The sequence below is a fragment of the Uloborus diversus genome, chromosome 1, assembly GCF_026930045.1.
Source record: "Uloborus diversus isolate 005 chromosome 1, Udiv.v.3.1, whole genome shotgun sequence".
Lineage (NCBI taxonomy): Eukaryota > Metazoa > Arthropoda > Arachnida > Araneae > Uloboridae > Uloborus > Uloborus diversus.
Genome location: NC_072731.1, coordinates 199,344,463 through 199,359,890, shown reverse-complemented (window position 1 = coordinate 199,359,890; position 15,428 = coordinate 199,344,463). Strand labels below are relative to the sequence as shown.

General features: G+C 35.2%; 1 non-coding gene across 1 annotated transcript; it reads left to right on the top strand.

The window, feature by feature from the left end:
- Positions 1–5,029: 5,029 nt before the first annotated feature.
- Positions 5,030–5,101, top strand: Trnac-gca (transfer RNA cysteine (anticodon GCA)). The gene has a single exon. It is a non-coding gene; the product is annotated as a tRNA-Cys (tRNA).
- The last annotated feature ends 10,327 nt before the right edge of the window (positions 5,102–15,428 follow it).

Here is a 15,428-nt window from a genome sequence, read left to right as displayed (position 1 = left end):
TTAAAAATGCGTTCCCAACAAAAAATTTTGGGGGAGAACCCGCAAACACTCTTACTTATACGCGAAGTTTGAGCAGCTCAATCAACAAACAAATCCATAACTATCTTCAAATTTAATTTACAAATAATGCAATTTTTGAATTGAATTATGTTCGGTACGAAAACTGGTAAAAAAGAAGCCATCTTGATGCTGATGCTGCAACCTTTCTTTTATAATGAAAAAAGTACAATTGAGGACCTCTACTGAAAGTACTTCACGAGTTCTCAAACGAATCAAAAGTTGAAGGGTTTAATTTGGATAATAAATCCAAAATATTAGTAGAAATTCTTTCTTTTTTTCCCAATTTTTATTATTGTGGTACTCAAAACACTTGAAACTTTCATTCAAACTCTTTGAATAATACACATTATTCGAAAAAAAAGAAGAAAAATCATGCTTAGTTCTTCAAACTTTTTGAAAACTTTATTTTCATTAGTCAACCCCCCCCCCCCCCTTTCCAAAATGTATTACTCAATCGCACCTCCCAACAGGGTCGTCTGGATCCGCCACTGCTTAGGGGAGAGTTGGAAAGAATGAAACAGCTGCATTTATCCCGAAATAAAATGAAAAATTATATTTAGCTTGTTCAGTAGGTATAGCGGCTTTAGACTCTTGCATGATTCTTCTAAGATGCAGATTCTAGCTATCTACTTGATTAGCCAGAATCTATTCCTTCCAATTCTCCTCTATAAATATATAAATGAATGAATAAATGAACGTTATATATATATATATATAGAGAGAGAGAGAGAGAGCTGTAGTTGAGAAAAAAAAATTAAGAGAATGCACCTTTTTTTTTTACACGGTACACGTCATGGATGAGAAAAAAAAATAATTAGGCAAAAAGCTTAGTTTAGATTACTTATGGCACACCTTTTAATTAGAAAAGCACTTTTATTCTTATTATTTTTTAGATGTTTTTTCAAACCAATTCACAATAAATTTGCTTTATTTTTACAGTAATAAACAAAATATTTCGAAGGATGAACCCCCCCCCATACCATCTATCCATATACATACATACATACACACACACAATATGTATATATATATATACTATATATATATATATATATATATATATATATATATATATATATATATATATATATATATATATATATATATATATATATATATATATATATATATATATATATATATATATATATATATATATATATATATATATATATATATATATATATATATATATAGTAAAGTATGTAGTTTCACATACACTGGTAGCACAGAAATAAGTGTATGTAACAACGAAGATAAACAACAATAACAACAACAAAAATGAACATGAAACGTTAAAAAATAAACTAGAAACATTGAAAACAAGAATTCATGAAATCATGGGTATTAAACTGCTGCTACGTTTACGAAGAGCTGGAGCAGCTGGCATATTAAATATTCTGCAAGGTTTCTGTGCGGGTCAGTGTCATACATGCAGCAAAATTAATTAGAAGTAAAAATATATGTATTTGAATTAACGAACTTATATGTGTAGCTACTTATAAGGCTTAATATAGTAAGCAGGAAAATTGTAAAAAGTTATGTATGCTTATTTTTTGGATAAATGCAATAAATTTTACATATATAAATAGTATGCTTATTTGTAATATGCTGTCATGTATTATACATGTGCTACACATATAAGTTCGTTAATTCAAATACATATATTTTTACTTCTAATTAATTTTGCTGCATGTATGACACTGACCCGCACAGAAACCTTGCAGAATATTTAATATGCCAGCTGCTCCAGCTCTTCGTAAACGTAGCAGCAGTTTAATACCCATGATTTCATGAATTCTTGTTTTCAATGTTTCTAGTTTATTTTTTAACGTTTCATGTTCATTTTTGTTGTTGTTATTGTTGTTTATCTTCGTTGTTACATACACTTATTTCTGTGCTACCCGTGTATGTGAAACTACATACTTTACTATATTTTCAATACATTTAACTACTTTAGCTGCAACATTGCGCTGTTTAAATGTAGAATATTTTACATCAATTTTGATCATTATATATATATATATATATATATATATATATATATATATATATATATATATATATATATATATAGGGAGAGAAAAATCTTTTGTCTCTCCATTTACCAAGTATACCAAATGGTGAAATTGAATGAAAAGACTTGACAGTAAAAGAAAGGGGAATGGGTGGGGGTAAAAGCAGTTTATTAGCGTACACAGTGTTATTTAAAGTGAGGCAGTGAACATAAATTTCGTTTTCCCTGCAACTTTCACACCCCAGGAATTTCGAGGGGCAAGTCAAGTTCGTTTCGGGAACATTCAAAGCATCTGTAACTTACAAACGAGGGTCGGATCCAACCGATAGTTAACGGGAATCCATTAGGCAGCCCCTGCAAGGAAATATAATAATCAACGGTCGTGATAAATTTTTGCTGCTCGCCTAGTAGGCGCCACCGGTGTTTGCACAGACAGCGAGATTATCTCTGTAACCAATCGCCGATTCCTGTTTTGAATGGACCCTTTTGACCACCCCCCTACGACTGAATGGGCTGTGTGGCCAGCAGGTAGGGTTCCCTCTAATTTATTTTACCTGGTGGTTCATATATCTGGGCAAATCTCGAAAGTAGTGTGTTATCGTTCTGGTATAGTAAGTAGCGATGAAGCACTGAGCCGCCACCCCCCCCCCCCTTCTCAACTACTGAATTATTAATTAGTTCCAATAACGGTTATAAAAATAAATTTCAAGAAAGTAAGTCATACAAAGATGAGACTTAAAAGAAAACGGCTCATTCCAAACAAATGAAGAAAACAACTTTTGCACTTTTGATTGGCGTACACAAAGTTGACAAAACAATGTCAGTCCCTAATTTTCTGTGCGTGGGGAAGAGGGGGCTATACTTAGGGGTGCCCATCCCCCTAAGAACAAGGGCGCATCTCCCCTAAAATTTGCAAAGCTCCCCCCCACAAAATGGGAAAATACCCCTCAAAACACCCCCCTAAAAATTTCAAGGGCGCAGTCTGCGCCACGAACCTCCCCCTCCCCCTTGGTGCAGCACCTCTACTACACTACCATGTCGTTGATTTATTTTACAACGCTGTTTTTAACTTTCGTAATCAGTGAAATATGATTTAAACTCATGTCTTTTGATTAAACCAAATCGTTTTAAATACAACTAGCTAAAGAAAGCAGTAATCAAAAGTTATAATTATTATGCATACTACAGTGCCGCAGTTTGAGTACCCTTTGTTGTCGTTGGCTCTAGAACTGAATGTATATTTATTACAGTGGCTTTATCAAGCGTATTTCTAAGGGTAAGCCATAGAGCTCATGCCCCCTCCTCCCCCCTCCCACTCTCCGGCCTATAAACTGTATTTTAGAAATTTCAATTTCATGAAATTGTCGAGGAAGAGACCCAGATACCCAGATCCCTGAAAATTGCACTTCTGACTCCCCTTCCGATATCTGTTCTCATATTTGAAATATTGTCTCCCCCCCCCCCCCCATTAAACCTAAAAAAACTGGATTCGCCTTTGGACATCAACCTCCTGAGGAAGGAAGTCACTGTTTCCAATTTCCATTTGCCCCTAATATCTGGGGAATTGGAAATATAATTTCATTTGCTAAGAGATAGATACAAAATCTTACCCAGCTACTTTTAGGTAGTCTAGTCTTTGATGGAATGTGTGTGTGTGTGTGTGCATAAAATTTTATTTCTCAGTTCATTTAAACAGAAGGTAGGGATCTAAAGTTAAAACATTGATATTTTGTATCTCTTTACTCCAGACGTACTTAAAGAGATTTTACGCATCGGCTCTTTGGTAAGCACCTTTTTTTTTTCACCAGCCCATGTTATAACCCACTTCACTTTTCATATGCAGTAGTACGTAGAGTAAAAGTTTAACCAACATGTTTTTGGACAACAGCCACAGATTAACGTATTCTAGCGTTGAATTATATTAGTTTACCTTTAAACGAACAATGTTGTCGGCTTGGTGGCGTTTTGGTAAATTATTGATCTCAGACGCAGTTAGTCCCAGGTTCTGACCCGCCTTTCAAGTTAGCTATTCTATTTGCAGAAAATCGACAATGCTCATATCGTATGGTAATGCGGCATGCAAAAATCCCTTATGTATACGTTTGGCTTTGAATATTATCGAAAAAAAATAATAAATAAATTCTCAGTACAGTTTCGCAGCGAAGACAGCCCTGGTTCCTCCATCTGGTGGGAAATTGGGTATCAAAAGTAGCTATGTCATTGACATTCGCGCCTTAATGGCAGGTGGTGGCACATGAAAATCAGGATGCCTTATCACATATCAGGGGATCGCACTAAATATGCAAAAGATTAAAAAGCCTCTAATAAACGCAGCCACATTCGAAAGAGAGGGGGGGGGGGGAAACCTTTAACCGTACACAAAAATATCATCCCTTTACTCTTTCAACTTTTCGAAAAGAATAACCGAAAATTACTTCAATTACACAACAGCAATTGGCACTCAATTTCGATTATGGCCCAGTGTTAGAACATTATTATTTTTTTTTGCTCCAGTAATTGGAATTGAAATATCTTGATAATTGAAATGCAGATAATCTGTAAAACCTTTTGATCTGTAGTGCATATAATTTCAACCTTGGCAGAAAAAGGGATACTTTATCAAACTATATCTTAGATAACATTGGAGCTATTTGTTTGAGGCAGAATTTTTTGTCTGTTTTCGTTCAAGGAAATTTAGCGAATATTAACCAGACAGAAGACAGGTATAAATTTAACCAACAGTGAAAGAAGGTTAGGTTTAGGGAACTAACTCACTTGAGTCCCTCATGCGCTTACAAGCATTAACCATTGCATTGAATGGGGGGAGTGTAATGTTTATGAGTGTTTGAATCAGTTCTTATCTTCTTATTTGATAACGTTACAAGGACAAAAATGGATTAAATTAATCTTATCTTTAATGCTAATAAGAAATTCAGATTAAGTAACGTAGGTGGGGGTATAGCTCAGTGGTAGAGCATTCGACTGCAGATCGAGAGGTCCCCGGTTCAAACCCGGGTGCCCCCTTGTATGGTTTTTTTCCTATTCTAGTTTTAAACTTTAATTTTTTAAATATTCTTGTTTCATTGTCTTTTCGATGAAGTTTTGTTTTAACGTTTCCAAAACGAATGTGCAATAACTTACTCATATATTACTTTTAGTACAGTATTTTTGTACAGTGCTTAATCTACGGGGGAGCAAGACGGATCCCTTGCCGCGGATGGCAACTTCTGGGGTGCGGCAAATTCACCCTACACTTCAATGTTTTTATCGTTGGAGAACTAGATATAAAAAACAGTTAAGTTACATAATCATATAGTGAAATCCTGTTACAGTGAAATGCCAATAGACCGAAATATTTGTTTCACAAAATAAATTTTCCACCCCGATTTAATTTCCATGTGTATTGCTTGAAATCCGCTACAACGAAATTCCCGTTATAGCAAGTGATATGCCAGAACCGTATCCGTATCTTCGGATATCCGTGGGAAAATAAAGATCCGCATCCGTATTACCTTTGGTGAATCATTAAACGGATATTTTGCTGTCTTAGATTTTACTACAACATTTGAAATTCGGGGGTTGTTTGCTTCCGCATTTTGACTTTTTTAAACATCCTTCGAAAAAAGTATAAACTGTATGTTTACTGCGTGTAAGATGTTGTTGGCTGTGTAATTTCATCGGTAGGGGGTGACAAGGCTGTGGAGTTGGAGTCGAAAAGTCGGAGTCGGACTGGTTTTGGGGCAAAGTGATCGGAGTCCGAGTCGTTGGAAAACATATCGACTCCGACTCCGGGCTCCTTTTTTTCCTCTAAATTTCACTTACTCTCCTTCCTAAAAAAAAAAAAAATCGGCTACAAATTGGTTCGATTTATGTATAAAGACCTACTAATAAGAAAATAACTGCCATTGGCAATTCGCTGGTCCCATTATTTATCGAACTTTCATTTTCTGTAATTGCAACTTCCACCGACAAGTCAGTTTGCTTGTTTTTTTTTTTTTTTTTTTTTTTAAACTTTTTTAAACTAATTGTGAACAAACAGTTCTGTTGCTTAACAATAAGTGTTGAACGAAAGCACAAATCCAAAAGATACTATAAAATATATCTGTTTGTGTTTGTTAAATCTGAAGGCTATGTCTATAAGCTTGGATGAAATAAAATAAATATATGATTTCTTGGTTACAACAACACTCAATAACTTCAGTTAATCCTAAAATCTTCATATTAAGGTCAATTCTAAAGCAGCCAATAAAATTAAAATTAAATAGTAAGCGAAGAAGAAATTTAGGTATAGCAAAATCTATTCTTACACGGCTGTATTAAGCCGCATTTTGTGTAAAATTTGCTCAAGACGTACGTGTACCTGGCCTCTCTTCGTAATATAGTGCCCTTTACGCTTAAATTTCATAGATGAAATGATGAAATATAATTTAAGATTTATAGGGAATTTTTTTCAGAATTAAAACATTTATATTTTTTGTATATCTGAAATTATTTAGGGGTGACACCCACCGAATGGGTGTCTCCTGGGGCTGACCTCTCCCTCTCAAGAAAGTTTTTTTTTTTTTTGACTTGGGGGAAAAAATCTTTTTTTTTCTCTCAAGTTACAGTTTTCAAAAATTGAAAGCACACGATTTGATCAACATCTATTTGTTAAACATTAAATCCTTTTAAATAAAAAAAAAATCATAACTATTGGAAAATTTGGTTTTCAAATTAAATTTCTAACATTGTATGCATCTTAGGTTTACGATAAAATACAACGGGAAAACTTCATAAAAAGCAATTAATATTTTAATCTCTGTTTAGTGGTTTTCCCCCTTTCCACTGTGGGAGGAGGGATGTAGAAAAAATACCATAGAAAAAATTAATAAAGAAAAATCCGGAGTCGGAGTTGGACGTTTCAAAATCCAAGAGTTGGAGACGGAAATTTTTCCTTCTGACTCCGCAGCCCTGAAGGAAAGGAGTTATCGCTACATTATTGCCGCCGAAATAAAAGTTGAGGAATTATTTCTAACTTGTCTAATAGATGTAAAGAGTGTTTGACTCTTGATACTTTATCAACTGCACAAGCTAGAAACAATTTTTCATGTTTTATTTCCGCATAAATGAAGTTCTATCCCGTCTCCCCGCCGTTCCATTCCTTCCTACTCTTCTTTGAAGAGACATTTTTTACGAATTAATCATACCTTTGATGATGTTTTCGCAATTGGTGATTTTTTTAAAGGTGTGCTAACGGGAATACTTTCCATAAATGGAACGGAATTAAATTGAGTAAAAACGTTGAAATCCGTATCCGTGTCCGCATTTACCGATCTAGACAGGAATGATCCGTATCTGCGGACTTATTAACGTTACATTATTAACGTTCCGGCACATCACTAGTTACAACGAACAAAGTTTGCAGTAACTTACAGTTTATTACCCAAGCTTTTGACTACACTTTACAAGGTGAGCCGTATCAAGTTTGTGAATCCTCGCTGCTAAACTAAACTAAGTTTAACTATCAGTGGGTAGGTAAAGCTTGATCACGGAGAGATGGTAGATGACCTTGAAGCGGAGACATCAATTGTATCACTTATAATAGGTACAATTAGCCAGAAAGCGCCGAGCAGTAAGAGGCGCGTGCTTGCTGATCCATGTGTATTGCAAAATAATAACAAACCTATTACACATGATGTTTCCACTTCAAGGTCATCCGCCATCTCTCCGTGGTCAAGCTTTAGTCTCAGTTTTAATATGAATACATCTACTTCTGGCTCGTTAATAGCCAATTTAGATTGTGATGAGTCTAAAATGGCTATAACTGCATAATATTCAGACTGGTGCTGTTTAAGCGGGAAACTGCAACTTCTAGATGCCGTAGGAGGCTGATTGGTACTTATTGTGACATGTCATGATCGAAAAAGCAATACCTCTCAAGTGGGATGTTGCTCAAACTGGGAGGATTATTAATTATAGATTTCTAGAAGCTACCAAATTTCGATGCGTGAAACTTGAATTTACGCGACCTTTACTTCTGATTCTGAAACTTGAGCGAAATAAAAATATAAGTCACTTAAGAAATTTCGAACGACGAATATTAAAAAATTGATTTTGGATTCAGCAGTCTTTTACATTTGAAAATCACCTTATAATGGGGTAGTTTCCAAAATTTTAAAAGTATTTTTTTCTGAAAGAGCATGCTTAAAAACATAGGATCTGACCATTTTTTAGATAATTTGTTTAAGTTTAATATTTTAAAAAAATTACTGAAATCGGTATGCTTACATTCTGCCGATGACATCACAAATGATGAAATGCCATTCAGTGTTGCCATTTACAGAACAAAATATTTAATTCGCATCTGTACTCAAGTGTATTGGCAACGATATGGTTGATAGCAAGCGTAGAGCGCAATTTTAATTCGCTTTTTGATTATCATAACGTGGAAACGCGATAGAAAGATGCGGCAAAGTGCATCATTTGTAACGTCATCAAGACCACGCCTTATTTGAAAAATCGGTCATTTTTAAAAAAATAATTAAAAAATAACTGTTGGGAAAATAAAATTATTTTCTGGGTCCATTTTTTTTTTTTTTTTTTTTTTTTTGCTTATTCTTTCAATTTCAGTGACTAAAAGTACTACTTTTGACTGAAGGAAACAACCCCATTAGGAAACTGATGAAGATCAATTGAAGGGCTCGGGGTCAGAATTTGATATGCCACATGATGTGAATTTTTCTGTAGGCCAATTTCCAACCAAAAATATTTGTAGAAATTTTCGAAAATCTTATGTATTCTATATTCTGAAAAACTAAAACCGGATATGTTTTTCCCCAAGTGACATGACAATGGATTATGTCCATTGTCATGTTCATTTCAATTTTAGTTGTGAGAAACAAAAATTTAGATCAAAAAGTCACTCCTTGTGGCTTGTCATTTTTGCCTCGAGCCCTTCCATTACGTTTTGTTTTTCCATCGGGCTAGCCAATGGGAAGTCACGGTGACCTTCCCAAAACTTTCCTAATTCGGCATATTTTGACTGACGATTCGGCAAATTTGGAGGCAGTATTGCAAATGATGCCTAATTTCTCTTCTTATTAGATTTAGGTTGTGTGCATGTTGCCAGCTCATAATCTATCATTTGGTTAATTAAAAATTCCTCTCTTACAAAAATTAAAGTTTAGGGTGCTTCTGTTCGTCCTGATTTGTTGGTGGATGTATTGAATATTATATTATGCTTTAGTTGCTGTTTGTGTACAAAGCCCGATCATTCTAATATTGGACACGGGGCTCATTTGTATTTCAGGGCGCGACTAAGATTTTTGAAGACACTGGGTATGAAATTAGTTTTGTCCCTCCTCCCGCTCCCCTATATTTCCGTTTGTTCTGAAGTTATAAAATATTTCGATACTTACGTATTAACACAACCATGCTAAATTTGGTGGTAAAACCTCATATCACAACGTTTAGTAGAAGAGATATAGTATACGATAATTATATAAGATGGGGTTACACTTTGCCAGTTTACCTTAAATATCAAAGGTATTTATGATATAACTTTTAATAGTAAATACAGATTAAACTTGGAGTGGTTTTGAGATTTGCAAAGAGATCACTTTTTTAAGGGGAATTTTTATCAACAAATAAAGTGATTTTTTTCCTTGTCTTTGCTTTTGCAAAAATAGCACTGACAATAATGACATCATTGACTCTAGATTCTAGGTGAAATCATTACTTATTTTTAATTAGCATGATAAATTAAGGAGATTTTTGGCCCCCCTGAAATCTAAGAGCAGGGTCCTGTGCCCTGCATGCCCCTGCGGTAATCAGGCTCTGTTTGTGTACAATTTTTCTCAATATTATTTTTACTACTTGAAAATAAGAGTGAAAGTAAGACCTATTTCGTAGTTCCAGTGCGGGACGGATACCAGAACCGGTTCCATTTAATGCCTAAGTTAATAGGTGTCTCATTAAACGCATAAGGACATAAGCTGGTACAATGTGTACTTCACTCATCCGCGAAATACGCCACGTGCAATGGCTTATGGGCTAACGCACCGACGAGGGAGGGGGAATTCTGTTTTCGGCTCGATTGGGGAGGAACCTCCAATTTATTCGTCTGGCCACGTGAATTCCATAAACTTCCCAGACTCCGGCATTTTGTAATCAACAGATATCGAACGACTAACCGCATGCCTTTGACTGGAGAGAAAGTCTCTTATCGGAGTGACTCATGGAAATCATGAATGAAAAACTGGGGTTGCCAGTCTCGCGCTCTCTTCTTTTCTAGCGCGGAAATTATCTCTCTCGTGACGTCAGGCGATGGGGGTATCCGTCGTGTGTGCTTGCTTCTACCCGCGATAAGATCGGCGCGCGGTAAATAAATAATTTGACTTGGGAGAATCGAGGCCGGGGGGCGTAAGATCGAGAAAATAAGGAATCCATGATAGCAGGGCAATCGGTCCGAGATGTCAAACTGAACAACGACATTTTCGGCTTGAGTTGGGCAAGGGGTCTCGGGTTTCCAACTATTTTTTACTCAAGGGCCACATTGTAAATTTTTGGAGGCAAGGCATGCCAATAATCCAGCAATATTTCAGTTTTGATGATATAGTAAGCATTACCCCCCCCCCCGTACACCCACGATTTTTTTTCAAACCAAGCTGCGGTTTTTGAGATCTCCTGGGCTTAGTTTTCTTTTTAATTGTTTCCCCCCCCCCTTTTTTTTTTCAGTTTGTAAGCTTCCACGGCCCGGACAAAATCTGCTCGCGGGTCATAGGTTGGAGACCCCCGATTGAAAACAAATTAAGTATTTGGACCCCACTAAAAATTACTTGCCGGGCCCCTGTCGTGCCCTAGATTTTCTGTTCAGGGGCCTAATGATTTTTTGTTTTAGTATGTTAATATGAACATGTCAGGCAGACTGTTATGATTAAAATGTCTTGAGAAATTTCTGGGTTTTATGCGCAGATATAGACAAGACTGTAGTTGGGGAAAGAATATTTGGGGGAACTCACCTTGGGATTTGGGTGACTGACCAAGAGAAAAGGTGGTTTTGAATTTTGAACCAATTTAGAATGCATATTTTTTTATTTTTTGCAATAAAAAACCAAATATTTCGGGATGCAGCGTCACCCCTCTCCCCCCCCCTCTCCAAAAAACAAGCAAACTTTTAGCTGCAAACAAACTATTTCGCCGTAAAGTAAGAGCCATCATCTTACTAACAATAGCAAATTGTCGACCCTCTTACTCGATTTCTCACATCATAACATCGATTTGATGGCCATGCGAACTAATATTTATTTCGAGCACAATCAGTCACATTTTGGAATAACCTTAAATTGGATAGTTATGAGCACAAGACGGACTTCACGAAGGGCTGAGATAAAGAGCGCCAGTATGGAGAAATATCCTACTTGTAGATTCTAGAGCTTGTGGATACGCCACCTGGCTGTTATTTAAGAAATTAGCCAAAGAGGTAAAGGTAAAACATATCAGTTTTGCTATGACAAAGTTTTTGTTTATTAGACAGGGGTGCGTTAGTGGGTGAGTCTTTGTTTTACCTCTTTCAGCAGCCATTGGTCACGGACTGCAGTGCTTCCTATAGTTCGCAGTGAAATATTGTTACAACGAACTTCAAGGGGCCGAAAATTTTGTTCATTGCAATGGGAATTTCGCTGAAACGGAATTCAAGCAATGAATGGAAGTTAAATCGGAACTCAAAACGTATTTCGCCGAAACCAACATTTCGTTGTATTGGTATTCGTTGCAACGGGGTTTCATTTTATTGTGAATGGCTACCGTCGTGCTTTCTTCTTGTCCAAAAATGTCCGCCGGCCCAGCGTGAGCTCAGCATTCCGGGAGTCCCATTTCAAAGTCCACCGCTGATTTCCCTCAATCCCAGACAGACGTTTTTTGCGGTTCCCCCCATAATTTCCTCAGTTATGTACATGCTTGGGAAATGAATTGGAACTGCGAGGGGGGGGGAGGACGATTTTTATCGCTGGACTCTCTCCCACAGGAAGCAAGGGGAGCGTGCTCTTCCGCCTCCTCCAAAATGAGGGACAAAACGACGCTTCAAGAGAGAAGGGGAGCTCTAAATGACACCAAGAGCTGAAATTCAATAACCGAAGAATCAATCATGCGTATAATCATTGAGCTTGGATAATATATGTTGGACATTGCATTGTAAAAATTATTTTGTGCTCTTATAAAATTGTTAAAAATAAATACAATGAATTTTGTAAAAGGAAAAAAAATGCTTTGTGTGATTTTATGTACTTTTTATCCAACAGACACGAACTTATTAGTGTTGTTTTTAAGTGTATTGTCGTAAATAGCGAAAGTAAATTTTACCAGTCATCTAATTGTTAAGAATCGCTAACAATAATATTTTCTTTAAGAATTCATTAGAAATAAATATACATTTCTGTGAGTTATGCTATACAGATAGATTGATAAATAGTATGGAGAGATTTTGATAAACACGGTTTAGGGAATAGTTATATATAAATAATTTTCTTGAAATTAGTATGTATACAGATAGATTTAAATAGATGAGAATAAGGAGATTCAGATATATGTACAGGAATATTGCTTGAAATAATTACTATACTGCCGCCAAATTAATTTTAGCAGCAGTATAATGGTGAATGGCATAAAAAGGAAATTCCGCAAGAGGTGAACCATCTTAGGCTCTGAAGGCTGAAGGAGGATAATTTGCAATAATAAAATTATGGTACTATCATCAATTATCATTAAAAAAATGAAGGGGAAAATAGGTTTGTTTCCTTTTGCTTTGCCACATTTTTTAATTAAGAATAAAACAACGCAACGTAAAAACAGAAAGCGTTGATAGTAAATAAACATCGGTTTTTATATACTATCATAGATGAGAAAACACCTAAGCTTAAAACAATAGATATCGACACCATTGTGAAAGCAACGATATCGCATCCCGTGGAAGCGGTTATTGGCAGTTGGAAACTTATTTTCCAATCTCGAAATTTTTTTTCACAACCGCTCACCACTAGGGATTGCAATACCGAACCAAAACTTCAATACCGGTATTCGGTATTTTCAAAACGTGCTACCGGAATACCGGTATTTGAAATTTCTTAAAAAATGCTTGAAAACATATTGTTTTGTTGCCACATTTCATAATTTTGTGCAAAAATTGTATTATTTATGAAAACGTATTGTGAAAAAATATAAACAGAGGAACAAATGTCATAATAAAAAATCAATAATAGCAAAAACATAACGCATCTATTGAATTGTTTCTAATCCTGGAACTCATTTTAGTGCTCAACTTTGCTACAGTTGAAAATACTCTTTCTGAATTCACGCAGGTCGGTGGTACTGTTAACAATGCGAGGTATACTTCCTCTAAATGCCTAGAAGTCCTTCATCTTCAAATAATTCGGTCTCTAATGTGTAATTTTTTGGATAAATCCTTTTGCTTGTTTGTGTGTTTATTTTGTAATATGTGTATTATTATTATTATTATTATTAATTTTTTAATTTATAGCTAGTTGTAATTTATTTCCGAGAGACGATACTTTTCAAATATATACATCATTTTCTCTTGGGAAAGAGTGGTTTGTGTTTGCTTTTTATAGTAGTCCTTTGGTATGAAATTTACGATAAACTTGAATAAATTTGATCTTGTTAGTTTCTTTTATTCGTTTTCGCTTTCTTTTCATAATTCTTTACAGATATAATTATGTAAATAGTATGTGAAAATATGTTTCAATTGATTATACTTTGCCTCTATGCAAACTTTAAGGCACTATAAACCAATACTGGTGACAACAAATTACCATTTGCTGTGCTAACAAGAAAAGGGTTTTGTCAAAATTTAGTACAGATGAGACAAATGTTTTTAAAAAAATCATAAAGTGTTACTGCAATTGAAGGTTCTATGATAAATTGTACATAGGACAAATGCATTCGAAATCGCACTCGAAATTAACTTTCACAAAAGGGAGTGATCAGGAAAATGGAAAAAATAAAAGCAACATGCACAAAAGCGTCGAAAATGCGATTCATCTCACCTAGAAATGAGAATATCATTTTGCAATCTTTCCGCTATGTTTGTTTAATGATATTCTATTAGTTTGTGCTTTTGAAGCCAAAATTTTGATTGAGTTTGGTTCTGTACCATGAAAAAAGAAATGTACATTTGAAATATAAGTTGATATTTAATAAGTTGAATCGGAAATTCTTTAATTGAAACTAATTATTGTTCTCAGCTAATACCGAAAATACAGGTATTTTACCTTAGCTAGTACCGGTATTACGAAATTGCAAAAATTGCTCGAAATACCGGTATTCGATAAACCGGTATTGCAATCACTACTCACAACACTTTTCTGTTCTTTTAATACGAATTTATTTTTTAACTTTCATTTCAAAACAATTTTCACTCTTTTTCTTTAAAAAACGCAATACTGTCGAACTTGCTAAAACGATCCCTGCTTTAACAAGAACCTGGATTTGACGAAGAAGGCAGGCATACTTGGTTGGTACAATAATTGAGAAGAGATAAAATGGAGGGAATGAAGACTTATTTGTGAAGCAAAGACCCAAAATCACGTGACAGATTTTAAAGCAAAGCCTTGCGGAAGTAATCAGGTTTCTTTCGCTAGTTTCACGCAAAACGTGTCAACCATTCGTCGTTGTTGAATCACGTGATTTGTGGTCTTTGGGTCACTTTTTGCTAAGCCTGAATTATTTGAATTTTGAATTTGAATATTTGCTAAACCTGAATTGGACCAGCTCCCTCCATTTACTAATTCCTGCTCCAAAAGTACAATGCTAAATCCGGTTTTAACGAGCAAACGCTGGTTGTATCAAGCATTATTTTTGTAATGGGGTCGTTTTCAAAATTTCAAAAGTATTTTTTTCTGAAAGAGCATGCTTAAAAACATAGGCTCTGACCATTTTTTAAATAATTTGTTTCAGTTTAATATTTTTTAAAAATTACTTAAATCGGTGCGCTTTCATTATTTATGTCTTCTGCCGAAGACATCACAAATGATGAAATGCCATTCAGTGTTGCCATTCACAGAATAAAATATTTAATTCGCATCTTTACTCACGTGTATTGGCAACGATATGGTTGATAGCAAGCGTTGAGCGCAATTTTAATTCGCTTCTTGATTATCAGAACGTGGGAACGCGATAGAGAAAGATGCGCTAAAGAGCATCATTTGGGACGTCATCAAGACCACGCCTTGTTTGAAAAATCGGACATTTAAAAAAATTAATTTAAAAATAACTGTTGTGGGAAAATAAAAGTATTTTCTGGGTTCTTTTTTTTTTGCTTAATCTCTCAATTTCAGTGACAAAAAGTACTACTTTTGAC